The sequence below is a fragment of the Eupeodes corollae genome, chromosome 2 (genome assembly GCF_945859685.1).
Source record: "Eupeodes corollae chromosome 2, idEupCoro1.1, whole genome shotgun sequence".
NCBI lineage: Eukaryota > Metazoa > Arthropoda > Insecta > Diptera > Syrphidae > Eupeodes > Eupeodes corollae.
In genome coordinates this window covers 103,398,992-103,418,188 of record NC_079148.1, presented here as the reverse complement: position 1 = coordinate 103,418,188, position 19,197 = coordinate 103,398,992, and the positions used below count along the sequence as shown (strand labels likewise).

General features: G+C 34.4%; 1 long non-coding RNA gene across 1 annotated transcript in view; it reads left to right on the top strand.

Annotated features, from left to right (window-relative positions):
- Positions 1-7,586: 7,586 nt before the first annotated feature.
- LOC129944073 (uncharacterized) overlaps positions 7,587-19,197 on the top strand; it is a 39,918-nt gene continuing 28,307 nt past the window's right edge. Inside the window, exon 1 of the long non-coding RNA XR_008781392.1 lies at positions 7,587-7,948. This is a non-coding gene — a long non-coding RNA (uncharacterized LOC129944073). The remainder of the gene's footprint in view (positions 7,949-19,197) is intronic.

The window sequence follows — 19,197 nt, the reverse complement described above, 5'->3', positions numbered from 1 at the left end:
CCAAATTAATTATTCCATTCTCCATATTTGAGCTTGTTTTTTTTTACGAATTGTCATAACTTTAAGTTGGCAACTCTATTGTTACCGGCAGCCATCTTTTCAGCTGTCAAGTAATTTATTTTGGAAGCTCACTTTTCATCAGTAGACAAACTGACGTATGTGGAGAGATGATAATTCAAAGTCTATGTTGAGACATTCGCAAAAACTGACTTTTCGGTGTCACGCAGCTAGGACCACAATTGATTTATTGAAGAAAACGTTTGGTAACCACATAGCTTCACGTTACGGACTCGTGATTTGACCTCTAGGATCGTATAATTCCGCTTGATTATTTTCTGTGAGGAAATGCGCAGTCGCTAATCTACGCCATAAGCTCGAAACACAAATGTTGTTAAAAGTCAGTGAAAATTGAACATCCATCTCTAAAAAAACTCCCTTTATTTTTAGGGATTTCAATTCATTCCTAAAGCAGGGAAACCCTAACACGTTAACCCTATAGATCTACGACCAATCAGCCTATCATCATCCTTCCTTCTTAAAACCTTGGAAAGATTGATTGAAATTTACATCAGACATAACTTAAAACCATGTCTCATTTCCACAGCTCAACATGCTTACTGTAAGGGAAAATCAGTAGAATCAGCACTTCATTCGCAGGTACGTATTATTGAATATTCCCTCGAATACAAAGAATATAACCTAGTATAGCGTTCCTAGATATTGAAGGAGCTTTCAACAACGTCAGTTACCAGGAGATCACAACAGCATGGATAAGCTGAAATTAGAGAAATCACTCATAGATCTTATAAGTGTCATGCTCAAAAGCAGGACAATAACTTCTAGCATGAGAAGTTTTAATACCACCTGATCGGTGAATCGAGGCACCCCCCAAATTGAGGCCCTTTCGCCTCTTTTATGGAACATAGTAGTAAACGACCTACTAACATCATTGGAAGCAGAGGGTTTCAGGGTGACTGCCTATGCTGACGACGTTGCAATATCTGTATCTGGGAAGCACCCCAAGTTCTCTCTGAACTCCTAAAAAATTCCTTAAATAGGCTAACAAAATGGGCTACGCAATGTGGCTTGGACGTCAATCCACATAAAACAGAATTAATACTCTTTTCGAGAAGCTATATACAATTTATCAGTTTAGCATTTAGCTAACCCAAGATTAAAGGAATACCATTAAGATTTTCCGACCAAGCTAAATATTTAGGCCTCATTTTAGACAAAAAACTAAATTGGAAGGCAAATATTGATGAAAGAGTAAAAAGACCATAGGATCAAAATGGGGCTTCTCCCCAAAAATAACCCACTGGCTATACACTTCGGTAATCAGACCGATACTCATTTATTGAGCTGTCGTATGGTGAACCGCACTGGAAAAGATGGTAAATCTAAATAAGCTCATCAAGGTCCAGCGGTCAGCAGGTATTTGCATCACAGGAGCACTTCGCTCACCACCAACCGCAGCACTGGAAGTGCTTTTAAACCTAACACCTCTTGACATCTTCTCCAAAATGGTGGCAGCCAACTCATGTGTGAGGCTTAGAGCCACCTCTCAATGAAACAGTAACAATACTGGACATACTACTATTCTAGGCAGTGTCTATCCCTTCAAGATCCTCCTGGGAAGAAGAGAGACCTCTGGAAGACAATGCGGTACACTTCTATACAGACGGTTCAAAGACCGACCACGGAGTTGGAAGTGGTGTCTATTCGGAACAACTGAATCTCAGGCTATCACACAGACTTCCCAATCAGTGTAGTGTATTCCAGGCAGAAGTAATGGCGATTAAAGAAGCACTATCCTGGCTCAAAGAAAACGTTATATCTTGCAAGGATATACGAATCTTTTCAGACAGCCAAGCGGCTTTTCAATCTCTCGCGTCTCTCTCCACAAACTCTCAAATAGTCCACGATTGTCGATCATGTCTGAATGAGTTGACAGATCAGTTTAATATTCACCTCATTTGGGTGCCGGGCCACAGAGCAGAGTATAGCAAACGTTAAGTAAGTATAAAACAAAACGATATTTAAATTACGTTTCAGTTTCATTTCTGTCATTGTTTTGGTTTTAATAGTCTTGGATGTTTTGAATTAAGACTGTCAGAAGAACACAAATAATGGGTTTTTGGGGTTCCTACGTGCTTCGCACTAAAAAAATGTAAATATAATAAATACATTTATATGGATAATGTGAGAAAAGATCTGTAAGAAATTCGAGTAAAACGATTGAACGTGATTTGAATTTTAAGTAGTGTTGCCAAGAAATTATAAAAACAACAAATTAAAAATACCAATTCAAAATATTTTTATTCAAATTTTGTTAATTTTAATATTTTATTTTCCACTTTTGCATTGTTATTGGTTAAATGGATTGTTAAATGTTGATTTTACACTTTGGCCTATAAAAAACAAGTCATTTGTATGCAAAACAGATAACAGTATTGTTGTATAAAGTACTTAACTTATAGGTACTCTTCATCATCGGTAAAGCCGGTCGGTGTATTCAAATCACAAATGTTTACGAGTTTTTTATGATTTTTTAGACTACATAATACGATTATTTAATATGGAAGATTTTAAATATTTTTCCGTCATTACGTTTTTTATTTTCGATAAGGAAACAAACAGAAGAAGGTTTTAGGATGAGTGACATTTTAATTTACTTAAAATTGTTCTGAAACAAAATTTCCAGATTGTTAGATTGTAGACTTATTTGGGAATCAAAAGTCTAATTCCGTTAACAGATTATCGTCAGACGATAGCCTCACTTCATGTAAGACGATAATCGTCAAAACGATGGCGAAATAGATATTGTCTGTCATTAATTTCAAAATGTTAACTTAGCAAATCTAAGTAATATTCTCTTCCTTATTGTTTTAAAATTATTTCAAAAATTGTAGATTTGTTTAAGGTTTTTGATTTTTTTTCGGAGCATTTTTAAAGATAGTGGAAACAATAAACTTTCCAGGCGGTTTTGTTCTGGACATATATCTCCAATATTAAGATCTGCTGTAACTATTGAGGCTTTGGGTGGCGAATAGTACTAATGTTTGACAGGCAACAATTTTTGACTCGGTGTTGCAGAAAGCACGTTATGCCAAATAGTTTCAGCTCGAGCTCGGAAAATTATAATGGATGGGAGGATATGTTTGATGTTACTTTAGTAAACAACCTTAATTTATTAGTGGAGAATTGGAGAGTTTACCCGTTGAATTGGTTTTCGGATCACAAGTTAATTCTTTTTCAAATTAATTTCGTGTCGAAAAACCCTACGCCTTATAGAAATCCCAAAAGAACTGACTGGACGAAATTCAGTCAAATTGCTAATTCCAAACTAAGCAACTTACCGAATCTCACTGAATCGATAGGAGACCTTGAATCAAAGGTGAAAACCTTTGAAACTTCTATAAGTAAAGCTTTTAGAGTCTCTTGCCCAGTTAAATGTAGCCGTAAAACCCTTCCTTCTTGGTCGAATGAAGAACTGTCCAGTCTTAGGAAAATGACGAGGACAATTTTCAATATCTGCCACAAACACAAGTTTTACCAACCGTATAAAGACTCACTTAAAATTTACAAGCAAGCCCTGTCATCAGCCAAAAGACAAGGCTGGAGAGAATGCTGTCAATCAATTGAAGACATAAAGGACTCCGCAAGGCTTAGCAAAGTTTTATAGAAGGAGAATTGTAATCCTTCATTTCTAAAAAAGCCTGATGGAACCTGGACAGCCTCTCCAACCGAATCTCTTGAGCTACTGATGAAGACACACTTTCCGGGTTGCGAGAGTGATAACCCGAAACCGCTTGAAACCACAGAGCAAAACGTAGCTCTTGTGGAGCAAGTCAATTCCGTTATAACTAGAGAAAATATTTTGTGGGCCATCAATACTTTTTCTCCATATACGAGTAAATCCCCAGGCATGGATGGCATACTGCCAGTTATACCTCAAAAGTTGCATGATGTGGCAGCTCCATTGCTGGAACAAATTTTCAAAGAATGTCTCCTTCTAAAACATGTGACACCGAGGTTAATATTCAGGCTCGCAATCTCATCGCGACATTGTTGGACCAATTTAGATGAGGATGTAGCCGAGTTAATGGCTTTGACAGCTTCCTGACTGTCTGTGAAGATAGCCACATTTCGGTTTTGGTTTGGGCTTTGATTAAGTATCTTATGCCTCCCTTATTGCCAGCAGTTCAGCTTGAAAAACGCTACCAAAGTCAGGAAGCCTAAATGATTTGGTTACATTTAGGGACTCAGAAAAGATCCCAGAACCAACTCCACACTCTATCTTTGAGCCGTCAGTAAAGATGGTTGTGTCAAAACCTACCGACACGATGTCATCCTCCCAATCTTCTCTGGATGGGAAAATAACCTTAAAACCCTTATTAAGGTTCAAAGTAGGAGTGCAGTAGTCAGTGTATACCGAGATAATATTTGAGGGAATCAATTTCGTTGTGTTGCTGTTACCATAAGGTTTTGACAACCAGCTATTTGATTCCTTCAGCCTAATAGCGCTGCACGAAACTATGTATTAAAAAAAAAGGTCGATTGGTAGAAGATCCAAAATAACGTTTAAGGCGTCCGTTGGGCAAGTACGCATGGCCCCTGTGGTGCCCACGCAAGCTGTTCTCTGAACCTTCTTTAGCTTATTATTATTATAGGCTTTGCTAAGAGCAGGCCACCACACAATCGAACCATATGTTAAGATTGGGCGTACTACGGCTGTGTACGTCCATAAAATCATCTTCGTCTGAACTCCCCACTTTTTGCCGAAAGTTCTGCTGCAGGCGTAGAAGGCAACACAGACCTTCTTAACCCGTACTTCAATATTTAGTTTCCAGTTTAGTTTAGGGTCGAGTATAACTCCCAAATATTTTGCACTGGAAGACAATGATAGGATTTGACCGTTGAGTCGAGGTAGCGTGAAGGGCGGTACTTTAGTTTTGGTGGTAAAGAGCAACAGTTCAGTTTTACTTTGGTTAACTCTTAGTCCACAACTCGTGGCCCTGTTGCTAACTTTCTTCAAAGCTGACTCCGAGACTTCATTAATCACAGAGGTGTACTTTCCTGATACCAATAGCACCAAATCATACGCGTAGGCTACCGCGGATCTCTCTAATTTAACGAGAATTGTATCCATGACCAGAAGCCATAGAAGAGGCGAAAGGACACCACCTTAGGGTGTTCCCCTACTCACGTATTTTGTTGCGATTGTATTGCCTAGAGTGGTTCAAATCTTCCTACCACTGAGCATGGAAATGATCCATTCTCGAATGAAGTCCACTGAGCATGGAAATAATCCATTCTCGAATGAAGTCTTCTACACCGAACTTAACGAGCGATTCTTCTCTGGATTCTGTAAGGACGTTGTTAAAAGCACCTTCATATGTCTAGGAAGGTGGCAAAAGTAAATTCTTTATAATGGATTGTTTGTTCTACAGTAAGCACTACCTCATGGAGGGCAGTCTCCCTAGATGTACCTTTAAGATAAGCATGCTGAGAGCCTTCGAGAGGTCATCCAACTAGGATTTCTCTAATATGGTATTCAAGAATGCGCTCCAAGGTTTTAAGCACAAAAGATGTTAATCTTATTGGTCTGAAATCCTTCGCGGATTTGTGACCTCACCTACGATATGGGCACATGTTTGAGAAGGAGACATCCTTTGAAAATTTGTTCCAGCCATGGAGCTGCCACATCATGCAACTTTTGAAGCATAACTGGCAGTATGCCATCCAGAAAAAGAGAAAAAGTATTGATTTCCCACAAAATATTTTCTCTGGTTATAACGGAATTGACTTGCTCCACATGAGCTACGATTAGATTTGTGGTTTCAAGCGATTCGGGGTTATCACTCTCGCAACCCGGAAAGTGCGTCTTCATCAGTAGCTCAAGAGATTCGGCTGGAGAGGCTGTCCAGGTTCCATCAGGCTTTTTTAGAAATGGAGGATTACAAAGTTCCTTCGATTAAACTTTGCTGAGCCTTGCGGAGTCCTTTATGTCTTCGATTGATTGATAGTATTCTCTCCAGCCTTGTTTTTTGGCTGATGACAGGGCTTGCTTGTAAGTTTTAAGAGAGTCTTTATACGGTTGGTAAAACTTATGTTTGTGGCAGATATTGAAAATTGTCCTCGTCATTTTCCTAAGACTGGACAGTTCTTCATTCCACCAAGAAGGAAGGGTTTTACGGCTATATTTAACTGGGCAAGCGACTCTAAAAGCTTTACTTATAGAAGTTTCAAAGGTTTTCACCTTTGATTCAAGGTCTCCTATCGATTCAGTGAGATTCGGTAAGTTGCTTAGTTTACAGTAGTCAGTAGCAATATTCTCAGTTGCTCAGCATGTGTATAATAATGTAGTTTTAAATCCTCCAATGTTAAAAGATGACAGCTCTAGTTGTGAAACTGTCAAAATAACTGACTATTTAAAATAAAACATCTACAAGTTCAAAAAATTACAATTGACAGATGAAATTCATAACATTTTTAGAGGAAATTTTTTTTGAACAAAAATAAAAAAGACTTTCCTGTCCTGAGAAGTAGAAAGGGAAGAAAATAAAAGTCAACAAAAACACATGTCAATTAGAGGAACCAACAAATTACAAATACGAAACATGCAACAATATCTAATCGCTTGATGTTTGTTATTGTACTATAAGAACAAAAGCAAACAAGCCAAAATGTAATAGCTTCCAATTCCGTTATGAAATACTACCAATCAAATTGTAAACACCAAAAAGTTAACAAGATCATTATACCAACCATTACTACAACTAATCAATAACTTTTCAAAGTCAAGTCCAACAAATTATTTATCTAATAAATAAAATCAACTTCCAAGACACAAACTCATACCCTTTTGCAAGTAGGCTGCCAAATTATTTATAAAAATAGTTAAACACTTTTTTCCATTACTGATTTATATATGAGCTGAGAAATTATTAAACAACTATAAGTTGTATGAGTTGGTAACCTAAAGAAAATCCTTACACTAAATTTGAAGAGCACTACAAAAGTATAGAGTGACGACGTGGTCTTTTCTAAAGGACACGCAATTCTTTGCATCAAGTCGCATTCATAGAAAATGATGTACAAAACAACAGGTGAGCTGTAATAATTATAAAGTAAATGAAAGGCCAATGTCTCAAGACAAATATACTTACAAGGTGTATAATGTATATACAAGGTTAATAAATACATACATATATACACTAAAAGAAGACAATCTTTTTGGTGGGCTTTGGGCTTTTCTGCAAAGGTTAAACAAATTTAAAGGCTATTTAACTGTTTTGTAAAAAAAAGAACTCAGAGTGGTCAGAGTTCATCTAAACAAGGAAGCAGGTAGGCTTTGAATGTTACCAAGAACTTATGTATTTTGTTGATTTTTCAAAACAAATGTTTAAATTAATTAATTTCAATCAAAAAAGTTCAATAACATGCGACTCAAGTCCTCTCCTTATTTCGAAAATACTTCAATTCCTACCAAAGTCTTTACGATACGTATCGACAGAATTTCCAAGTAGCTAAAGGTACATAAGGTAACCTCAAAAAAGGATTTTCTTAAATATTATTGTGACCATGGCCCGACAGACCATGTCCTCAGCACAATTATGAAACTAGTAGCCTTTTTTGTTGTTGTTGTTCGTCCTTTCAAAGAAAACCTAATACGGGTGCGGGTCGGTTGATGTATACTAGAAAATAGTCTATCCGTGAATTTAGTGGATGTAAGTCGGTTGTGCGCAAAGAACAAAAAAAAAAAACAAAGTAAAAGATAACTTTTGTTATCCGGTTTCTTGACTGAACACAAAATACACAATATATTATTGTAATTAGCAAATTAAGGTCAATAACTTTATTGAAGGGCTTATATCAACCAAAATATCTATACAGACATAGAAAGAGGTACATACATAGAAAAAAAGGAATAATGCCAACAAATGTATGAGGGGTTTGTTTTGTTTTGTTTACAATAAATAATTTTGAATGTCATCTTATCCTGTCCCTATTAAAAAAATAATCACAAGTTAATGGAAAGTAATTAATTTTAAGATAAGTGTGAACATTTTTTTGGTGAAATTGGTAACGATATTTAAAATTTTAAAAGTTACTTCAAAAAAGATAAACTTAGACAATTCCTTAAATTTTTAAAAATATTGTGTTTTACTTTCATAAGGTTTTTTTTTAATAAAGTGTGATAACATTTGTGCAAAATCAAATCAAAGAAATCTAAAATTGTTGGTAATTATTAGAAAAAAAGGTGCGTTAGATTTTTGGAATCTTTTGGTAATGAAATTTGGGGTTCTCGGAAGTGTCAAACAAAAGAAACTTGTTTAGTCGTTAAGTTCACAAACTTTTTCAGGAGTATGTGCTAATATTTTGTTTCATGGTGAATCTCAAGACATCCATCGTCTTGAACTGATGGTTCCTATTGTTCTTTCCACTTTAAGTATAAGTTTTAATTGATTCTTTAAAGGTCTAAGTAAAACAAAAACGACCTCATCTAAAATGTATTAATAAATATTAAAAGACAAAAAAACCTCATTTTTTTTAATTATTAAGACTCTGGAGTCATGAAATTTTTCCTGCAGGGAATTGACAAAGCTTCGATGATGTAATAGAATACTTGAGAATACGAGAGTATTGCTGCTGTAGCCCTTAAAGGGCTTGATGAAATTCTAAGTTTTTAAATTTCTCGTCTAACATTGGTGTTTAGTATTTCACTAACGATGTATTTCTGATAAAGGGTCTTAAGACTTAAAATTGAGTCACATCAAAAACTCAAGCCGTTTGATTTGATGCTTAAAATCCATCAAAAAACTCCCACTTTCCATCAAAAAAAGACGCTGGGATGCGACCCACACTGATAACTTCTCATTCCGTCTGTAGATTGTTCTTGCTTAAAAGTTTGCAGGTTTTCGTGTTCTGTTAAAAAAGTTGTCATTTAAATTATTCTAACAACAAATTAAAAATTACTAATAATATTTTTTATTTAAAGAAATAGTTTAGTTTGAAAATCTAGTTTTTTTAAATAGATTTTTAGTCCAAAACCAATTTTAGTAGCATTTCTTAAATTTTAACAATTTGGATGAATGAAAATAATTTGGAAGATATCAAGAACCGAACATCAATTCTTCCCAAATTTGCTTACTTTTTTTGTAGATTTTATTTTGTTTATAAAAAAACTACTGAATATCGAAAACAATATTTTATGTGAAATAAAAAAGTTTGAAGACAATATTTTTAAATTTTGAAAAGCTTTTTGAGTCGAAAGTAAATTTTTACCAAGTTTTATTAATTTTATTCTTTAGATTTTTTGTTTGTAAAAAACTGTCAATTCGATTTTTCTTAAAATCTTACTTAATACTGACAACAACATTTTTTAAAAGATAAAAGTTGTTTAAGGCCAATATCTCAAAATTTCGAAATTTGAGTCGAAAATCAATTTTTACAAACTTTATTATTTTTTTTGTTTAGGTTTTTATTTTTTGTAAAAGGACTGTCAATTGGATTTTTCTCAAAATATTTCTGAATGTTGAAAACAATATTTCTTATGAGATAAAATAAGCTGGGAGCCATAATCTAAAACTTTTGAAAAGATATTTAAGTCGAAAATAAATTTTTACCAACATTGAGTAATGTTTTTTTTAGGTTTTAATTTTTTTTTATAATAAAAGACGTCAATTTGATTTTTCTCAAAATTTTACCAGATGTTTATTTTTCGTTGCACAAAATTGTTTTGGAAAAAAATCATTTCGTATTCCTAAAACTTTCGAGGAGACAAATTTTTGTTCAGTTTTTTGGATTTATAAAACAGTCGTTAATTAGATTTTTTTTTCAAAAAAATGTACTTGTTTGGTATCACGTTACAATATATTATTTAAAATTTAATTCAAGTTTCAGGCGTTTTTGGTTCGTAAGATATGTTAGGTTAACCAAAATTTTAAATTTTTTTTAACCTGTTTTGGTAAAAAAAACCACCCACGTAATTTTCATGAGAGCTCTTTCTGCATCTTTCTGCATTATTATCTGTATAACAAAATTTATTTGAAGTCGATATCTCTACTGGTTCTTGAGCTATGGACAACGAAATAAATGTCGCGAACGTACGGACCTATGGAGGTACGAACGTGCGTACACACGCACGCACAGACATCTCTCTAAAAATCTTTTATATCGACTCTAGGGACCTTGAAAAGTCGAGAAATGTCAAAGTTTTCAATTTGACAAATCGGACCCATTACAATAACTTCCTAGGGGAAGTTAAAAAACCTTTTCGGTGATGAGGGTCATATTCATAGCAGAGACTACCTTAATGATTAGTATTTAAAAAAAAGAGGCTGGGATCCGACCCACACTGACAACTTCCCATCCCGTCGATTTGTCTTGCTTAAAACTTAAATAAAATGTTCCCTACAAAATGTTGTGTCAGATAAATAATTTGAAGTCAATATTTGTATTTGTTTTCTTAATAATTGAGTCGAAAACTTTGTTATTATTTTTTTGTTGTTTTTGTATGTTTTCGTGTCTTGTCACTTGAGTTTTTTAAGAAACTTATTAAGAAATTATTTATTACAAAATTTTACAAATGATGAAATAGTTTCATTTCAAAATCAATTTTTGTTAAAGAGATTTTTAGTCAAAAACCAATTTTTACCAATTTTAGTAGCATATTTTTAAAAGTTTTTATTTTGTATGTAAACAAATATAGATTGGATTTTCAAAGAAAATTTAGCACATACTGAAATCATTTTGAATTCAATACCTTTATTTATTCAGGAGATATTAAAAATCGAACATCAATTTTTACCAATTTTTCGTACTATTTCTTGTAAAAAAACTAACTGTATGTCAAACACAATATTTTGTATAGTATAAAATTAGTTTAAAGCCAATATCTTAAATTTTTGAAAAAAATATTTAAGTCAAAAAGCATTTGTAGCCACTTTATGTAATGTTTTTTCTTAAGTTCTTATATTTTTTGTAAGAAAAATTGTCAATTCGATTTTTCTCAATATTTTACTGAATGTTAAAAAGAATATTTTTTAACTTCCCATAGAAAGTTATTGTAATGGGTCCGATTTGTTAAATTGAAATCTTTGACATTTCTCGGCTTTTCAAGGTCCCTAGAGTCGATATAAAAGATTTTTAGAGAGATGTCTTTGCGTGCGTACATTCGTACCTCCATAGGTCCGTACGTTCGCGACATTTATTTCGTCGTCCATAGCTCAAGAACCAGTAGAGATATCGACTTCAAATAAATTTTGTTATATAGATAATAATGCAGAAAGATGAATGGGTGGTTTTTTTTACCATAGCAGTTTAAAAAAGGGTGAACATTTTGGTTAACCCTAAATATCTTACGAACAAAAATCGCTAGAGACGAGAATTAAATTTTGTATAATTTATTGTAACGTGATATTAAAGAAATATATTTTTTGAAAAAAATGCATTAAAACGTTTTTTTTTTTATAAATCAAAAAAACTGAAAAAAAAATGTGTCACCTCCAAAACTTTACGACTAAAATATGATCTCATCTCCAAAACAACAATTTTGTGCAACGAAGAATAATGTTTTTGATATCTGATAATAATTTGAGAAAAATCCAATTACCATTTTTTTTTTTTTTTATAAAAAATTAAAAGTCTAAAAAAAACGTTACTCAAAGTTGGTAAAAATTGAATATCGATTCAAATATCTTTTCAAAAACTTGAAATTTAGGCTTCAAACTTATTTTATCTTATAAAAAATATTGTTGTCAACATTCAGTAAAATTTAAAAAAAAATCGAATTGAAAGTTTTTGTACAAAAAATTAAAAACCTAAACAAATTTAACAAAAGTTGGTAAAAATTGATTTTCGACTCAAATATCTTTTCAAAAATTTGAAATATTGGCTTCAAACTTATTTTATTTCACAGAAAATATTGTTTTCGATATTCAGTAATTTTTATATAAAAATCCAACAGTGAGTTTTTTCATAAAAAATAAAATCTACAAAAATAGTACGCAAATTTGGTAAAAATTATTATATAGAAAAACTTTTAAGCTAGACAAATCGACAGACGGGATGGGAAGTTATCAGTGTGGGTCGCATCCCAGCCTCTTTTTTTTTAATTAAATTTGTCCTTGACGTGTCGTCGTTGAATGCACTACTGCCGGGAGTAGAACGGCTGGCACGATATCTCAGCTCCAGAACCTTGAAAGAACAAAAAAAAATGTTGCTTAGATTTTAGAACGTTGGTTAGGTCTAGACACAAACTTGTTTGAATATTTAAATATTTCATAAAATGACAGCTATTTTGTTGACCATGTTTTTCAAAAAAGACTGTACAAAATCAAACATTTGTTTTTAAAGCTTGTGTCTAGACCTAGCGAGATGTTTTGTGAATAAGTAACGCTTTACAAATTTAGTATATCTTCTATAGTTTCGACAAAATCGCCCCAAAAGTTTTAAAAACACTACTTTTGGGAAAACTAGTTTAAAGATAAGTGTTAATCACCATTGGCAGAACTTACAATTTAATCAGCTATGCCAGGACCGTACATCTCTCTTTTCTCATCTTTTGGCATTCAAGTTCAGCAACTTTTGATACACACTCGTACACAATAACAAAACACAAATACATAGATCAATTCATCTCGTCATTCGGAATAATAGCCGGACACGAAACCTTCCTCTGAGCAACGTAAATATGCGGGTTTGAGGCTCAAAATCTTGTAAGCCAGCATGCCTATGATCAAATCCTTCACATAATTTGTTTTTAGTTATATCTATACAAATATTAGAAATATGCCAAAAATAAACAAAAAACTATGTTTTCAAACCCCGAAGGTAGACGGCCTCCTTAAGAAGAAAATTAATTTTTAAAAAGTTGTATTAATGTTGTTTTCAGGTTTTTATTTTTTGTTAAAAAAATGTCAATTCCATTTTTTTCAAAATTTTACCAGAAGTCAAAAAGTGTATTCTTCGTATCTTACGAATAAAAGACGATTTTATCTCCAACCATTATTTTTTTCAAACGGATGTTAAAATTGTAGACATTTGCATTCAAGAATAACTTCTGGTAAAATTTTGAAAAAAATGGAATTGACATTTTTTTACAAAAAATAAAAACACAGGTTTTCTCAAAACCCACCTCTGTCTATCAACTCCTACTCTCACCTCCCCGTGGTGAACATAGGGTGCCTAGTACCTCAACTGGAGATTGGGTTCCAACCCCAGTGGAAAGGTGTTGAGGGCAGCAAACGAGAGAGAGGGGAGAGGTGTTTCCACTAACGCGCTCTCCTTATCCAGATGGCAGCGGAGGATTTCCCGAGATGGAACCAATGGTGGCATCCACAGTTTCAGTGGATAATTGACTAAGTTGAACTACTTAGTGAACACCTTATAAGGCTTCTTCGACTTATTCGGAGTACAGGCCTATAAGGAGCGGTTTTATCCATCTCCCCATTCTTGGAGTTATACTTAGGATCTGGCCCTCCAGGTTGGTGGTTGTGCCGTAGGGGTGACTTCCTGGCCACGTAAAAGCTTTCAAAGTTGCGAAGCACCAACAAGCCTCGGATACGGACGGATTTACTGTTGACAACCAACGCAAACGAAGAAAGGACAACGAACTTCGGATATGTATGTGGAATGTTAGGTCCCTTAACAGACCACGTGCGGCCTAAGAATAAGCGGAGGCCCTATACCGCTATAAAGCAGATATCACCGCCATCCAGGAAATACGATGGGATGGGCCGGGCAAAAAGAGAATGAAAAACCGCGATATTTACTATGGTGACTGTTACCACGAAAACCAACAGCGCTTATTTGGATGGGGCTTCGTCATTGGAGCCAGACTTAGGCAAGTAGTCTTGAGCTATAGGTGCATCAATGAGCGCCTCATGACCATACGCATCAGGGCTAAATTCGGCAACATTAGCCTGATATGCGCGCACGCCCCCACAGAAGAGGACAACACCAAAGATATGTTCTTCGAGCTCTTAGACAAAACATATGAGCAGTGCCCTAGCTACGATATTAAAATAGTCCTGGGCGATTTTAATGCCAATCTAGGAAGGAAAGACATCTTTGGTGGAATAATCGGGAAGAACAGCCTGCACGACAACACTTCCGACAACGGATTCAGGCTCATAGATTTTGCTGCGGGGCGAAACGTCATGGTAGCCAGTACGCGTTTTCCACACCTCAACATCAACAAAGGAACTTGGACTTCTCCAGATCAATCTACCGTCAACCAGATTGACCATATTGCGATCGACGCCAGACACGCTTCCAGCATTATCGATGTACGAACTTTCCGAGGAGCTAACATCGACTCGGACCACTACCTCGTTGTAGCCAAGGTAGCACTTCGGGTTTGCAGACCCAAGGCAAAACAGAGAGGTGCTGGGAGAAGGTACAACGTCGAATAGGTACAATCGGAAGAGATCGTCAAACCCTTTTTCTACCGACTTACAAGTAACCTCTCTCGATGTTGTGTGCCGCCAACACAATGCATCGAAAACCAGTGTCAATATTGCCAAGATGCAATCAGAGAAGCCGCCCTTGATGTGTTGGGTTTCAAGCAGCCACCAACAAGGAACCCCTGGTTTGATGTGGGATGTCGGCAGGCAAATGCAGCCAAACAAAAGGCACGCAAAGTGGCGCTGCATAAAAGTACTGAAAAAAAGAGACCCTCTAAACTGCACCAATTATAGATGAATCAGTCTACTTAACATCGCCTTTAAAGTCTTCTCTGCCGTAATATGTGAGCGTCTAAAGCCCATCGTCAACAACCTGATAGGTCCTTATCAGTGTGGTTTTAGAAAAGGAAAGTCCACAGTTCATCAAGTATTCACATTACGGCAGATCCTGGAAAAAACCCAAGAATACCAAATCGACACCCACCATCTTTTTATCGATTTCAAGGCCGCATATGACAGCATCTACAGGCACGAGCTGTATAGAGCCATGTCTAGTTTTGGCATTCGTGCCAAACTCGTCCGTTTCAGGACATCTTGATCAAAACGTCACCTTCGACAGACGTAACTTTGAGGTAGTCAAGGACTTCGTCTACCTAGGCTCCGCTGTAATCGCAGAAAACAACACCAGCGCTGAGATCAAACGCAGAATAACTCTTGCTAACCGTTGTTGCTTTGGACTATGAAAGCAATTGAGTGGTAAAGTCCTCTCTCGAGGGACCAAAGTGTTGCTATATAAGACCCTTATCATCCCCGTACTGCTATACGGTGCAGAAGCATGGACTATGACAAAAGCGAATGAAAGCACCTTGGGTCGCTTCGAGAGAAAAGTTCTTCGTGTGATCTACGGTCATGTATGCATCGAAGGCGAGTGGAGGAGAAGATGGAACGACAAGCTGTACAGCGACGTAGACTTAGCTTGAAGTTTAAAAGTCCAACGACTAATATGGCTGGGTCACGTAGAGCGCGTGGAAACCAATGCTCCGGCCCGGAAAGTCTTCGAATTCACACCCACAGGACAGCGCAGTAGAGAAAAGCCGCAGATCAGGTGGCGCGCACAAGTGGAAGGGTGACCTCACCCAACTTGAAACGCGGAACTGGAGACATCTAGCTTGGGGGCGAGCTAGATGGAGAAGTTTTTGGGTGAGGCCCTAGTTCACACAGGACTGTAGCGCCACCTTAAGTAAGTAAGTAGTATTTTTGTCTGTTTTTTACTTCCCGAACGTTACGGATATACGCACGCACAGGCATTTCTCTCAAAATCTTTTATTACACTCTAGGGACCTTGAACCGTCGACAAATGTCAACATTTTCAATTCGACAAATTGGACCGATTACACTTACTTGCTATTTGAAGTTCAAAATGTCTTACTTTTTCTCATAGAGGTGAACAAAATGTCTTACCGAGAACTTACAATTTAACAGCGTTTCCATTTGTTTTTTAAAGTCTTGATCTTGATACACAAGATCCATGTTAATGCTTGAAAATGTGATTCAAAAACTTAAAGATGAAGTTCGCGAAGTTATCGAGAACATACAATCATAAAATTTGTGAATTGGTAGTGGGAAACTGCAGCCACGCCATAAGCCTACTATTTTTATCATAGTTAAAAAAGTTCTATTATCTTTACTATAAAATAAACATTTTTTATTTTTTTAAAAAAATATTCCTTTTTTTGTAATATAAAAATGGAACATCTATTGGAAAACACTTTAAAATATTGTCATCTATTCAGAGACGAGTGATATTGATTTTAACGAATTAAATTATTAATATTTACGCCAGGAAGGATTCTAGAAACTCGCAGTATGAATCTTTTCCGACGGCCAAATATACTTACTTAACTAAAGTGATATAGACGTTTATAAAAATAATAAACAAAAAAAAAATAAATAGAAAACCCTTCTTGTTGGTAATCTTGTATATGCATATTAATTTACAAAAAAGGTTTAGTCATGAGAAAAACTATGATACCCATAACGTTTAATTTAGCAAAATATTAGTTATATGATATCTATATTTTATCCCCATAAGCTATTAAAAGCATGAACCCAACCTGTGTATATTGATTCGCTTAAAAGGTTCTTGGATGATTAAAAACAGTTTGGATAATGTGACGTAGAGAAGTTCTTGCTCTTACTCATATATTGAAAGCATAAGCATACTATCAAGTGTCAATATTGATGGTGAAATCATCAGTCCTTAATATGTAATATTATAAAGTTGAAAAGTTTGTTTGTTTGTTTGCTTGTTTGAACGCTCTAATCTCATGAACTACTGGTCCGATTTGAAAAATTCTTTCAGTGTTAGATAGCCTATTTATTAAGGAAGGCAAAATCGTGTTTTTTTAATTCTTGGAGAGCATAACAGTGGGTGTGCTGCGGAAGTGGTTAAAGTTTTGCAGAATTGTTTAATTTTAATAGTTCTAAAATAAAGTACGCGACAGCATATGTCTATCTTTTAATGTTATTATAACTTTTTTCATGGTAACATGGTAATTTGTTTTAAAATAAAGCATCAAGTAACGCCATGAGGTTCAGTTAGTACATCAATACGAGGAAAGCACATAAAGTACGACGGAAGGATTGTAATTATTATATTGATGTAAAGAGTAAAAATTATTGTTGAAATTTTAATAAAGTTGAGTAAAACATTTATTACAAACAGTACGATTTTTTTTACCGGTCTTATTTACAAATAAATAAATAAAATTTTAAAGTACATTGATGTTTGATGAGCTCATAATGCAAGCTTGTATTTGCCGCAAGACTATTCATAATTTTTAAAATATTGTTCAACCAAAAAAAAATCATTCTTTTGTATAATTCTTTGTTTTTACATACCAAGAGTTGAATATTATTAAAACGAAACTGTCCACTCACCCCAAACCTGAAATTGAAAAAAATAATTATTGTTATTTATTTTATTAATAAAAGTTTTACATAAATATCGAATTTAAATTGTCATACAAAATAAAAGCACGTATACGCCTGGGTGCACCAAAACGAATTTCCTATGTTTATGTTTATCGAACATAATCGATTAAAATTTGTTTTCTAAACATGCAATCTATTAAAACGAAGATTGAAGGTTTTTCGAAGATACCTAAGTTGTAAGGTTAACATAATCTAAGGGAAGATGTACAATATACATTTTACCAAGGGTAGCAAAGTTTTTAATAACAGAAATAGGAAAGTTTGATACCGAAATATCACTTAAACTAATTGAAAAAGTAATGTTTCTAATACCCCATTTAGAAAAATATATGTTCAACATCAACTGGCGATAAAAACAAAACGACAACTTAATTAAAATATTAAAACGACGACGCTTGTCACGAGCGACGATTGATATGCTTCGCTAGTATTAAATTAAAAACAATAATTCAGAATGAAAAAGTATCTATTCTACTAATATTTTTGTATTCTATTTGTATTTTCTTTCTATATCCGCCAAGAGTCAGCACTTGAAAAAATACTTTATCTTTTTAATCTAAGTAGCTGTAAATGATGTTCAGGTTGACATGTCATTGAAGTACTGTCATCATATGAATACTACCTTACCTTCATCAGTAGGTCAATTTTGAACTTAAAAAACCATAGAGTATAGTTTTGTGAGTTTTCTACTCTGCATCTGCACTAGTTAACCTCTTTCTTAATGTGACTTCCTATTTAGTAAATAAATTATACAACTTTTAAATACATACAATTTTCTTCAAGGATATGCAGAAGTACTTTTATTCTTTAGTTCTTTAGCTTTGTTCATCAAAACTTGAACAAAAACTTTTATGAGTGTGTTTTAGTTTACGTTCGTTCTCTTTTAGTAGTTTTTGTTTTTAATTTCTTTAAACAACGATTTGAATTAAAAAGGAAGTCAGAATGCTTGAAGTTTATGTTCTCCTTTTCTCACTATGTAACAAAAAGAAAAAAATTCAAAAGATTTTATTTGGCATTGTATAATGTACAGGGTGAATCATAACATTTAGAGTGGTTTTGGAAAGATAAGAAATATATATTTGGCCCAAGAATTTCAATGTTTTATAAGTTTAAGGATAAGGTACTAACAATTAAGAAACTAACAAACTACAAGCTTACTAACAAAATACCAAAACACAATTAAACAAACAAACAATACAAACATTTTGATTTTTAAAAACTGGAGAAGGCTGGAACCCTGCTAAGAATATATGGTTTAATAATGGAAAGAGCATTTAAGTTGTCATGGAATTCAAATGCCTTGGAGTTCGCTTAGCAAAAAATTGAAGAGTGGAAATTCATCTAATAGAAGTCAGGGCTTCAGGTGCAATTAGCCCAACTTGGAAGAGATATTTTCATAGAAAAAGTACAGCCTATAACAGCAAATTCAAAATATTTGAAGCGGCGCATTGATATCAGTCATGTTTTACGCTTGAGGAACGAAGCAGTACGAACCAATTGAGAAACTACTGCCATACTTTATTAGAAGAATTTTTCATTTGCCATTAAATGTTCTCAACTATGTTACTATGCTAGAATCAGGATTATCACCGCTGTTCATACCAAGTCGGATTAGCGGTGCTATACCAAGAATTTAAGAATCAATCTAATTTTGTAATATGAATTTTATTTGGTAATTGAAGTGTTGACCATTATGCTGAAAAATTCGGTTGTAGCTACATAACTTGCAATAAAAATGACTTTTCTACAAATAATTTTCATTTCATGCAATAAAACTCTCTTACAATAC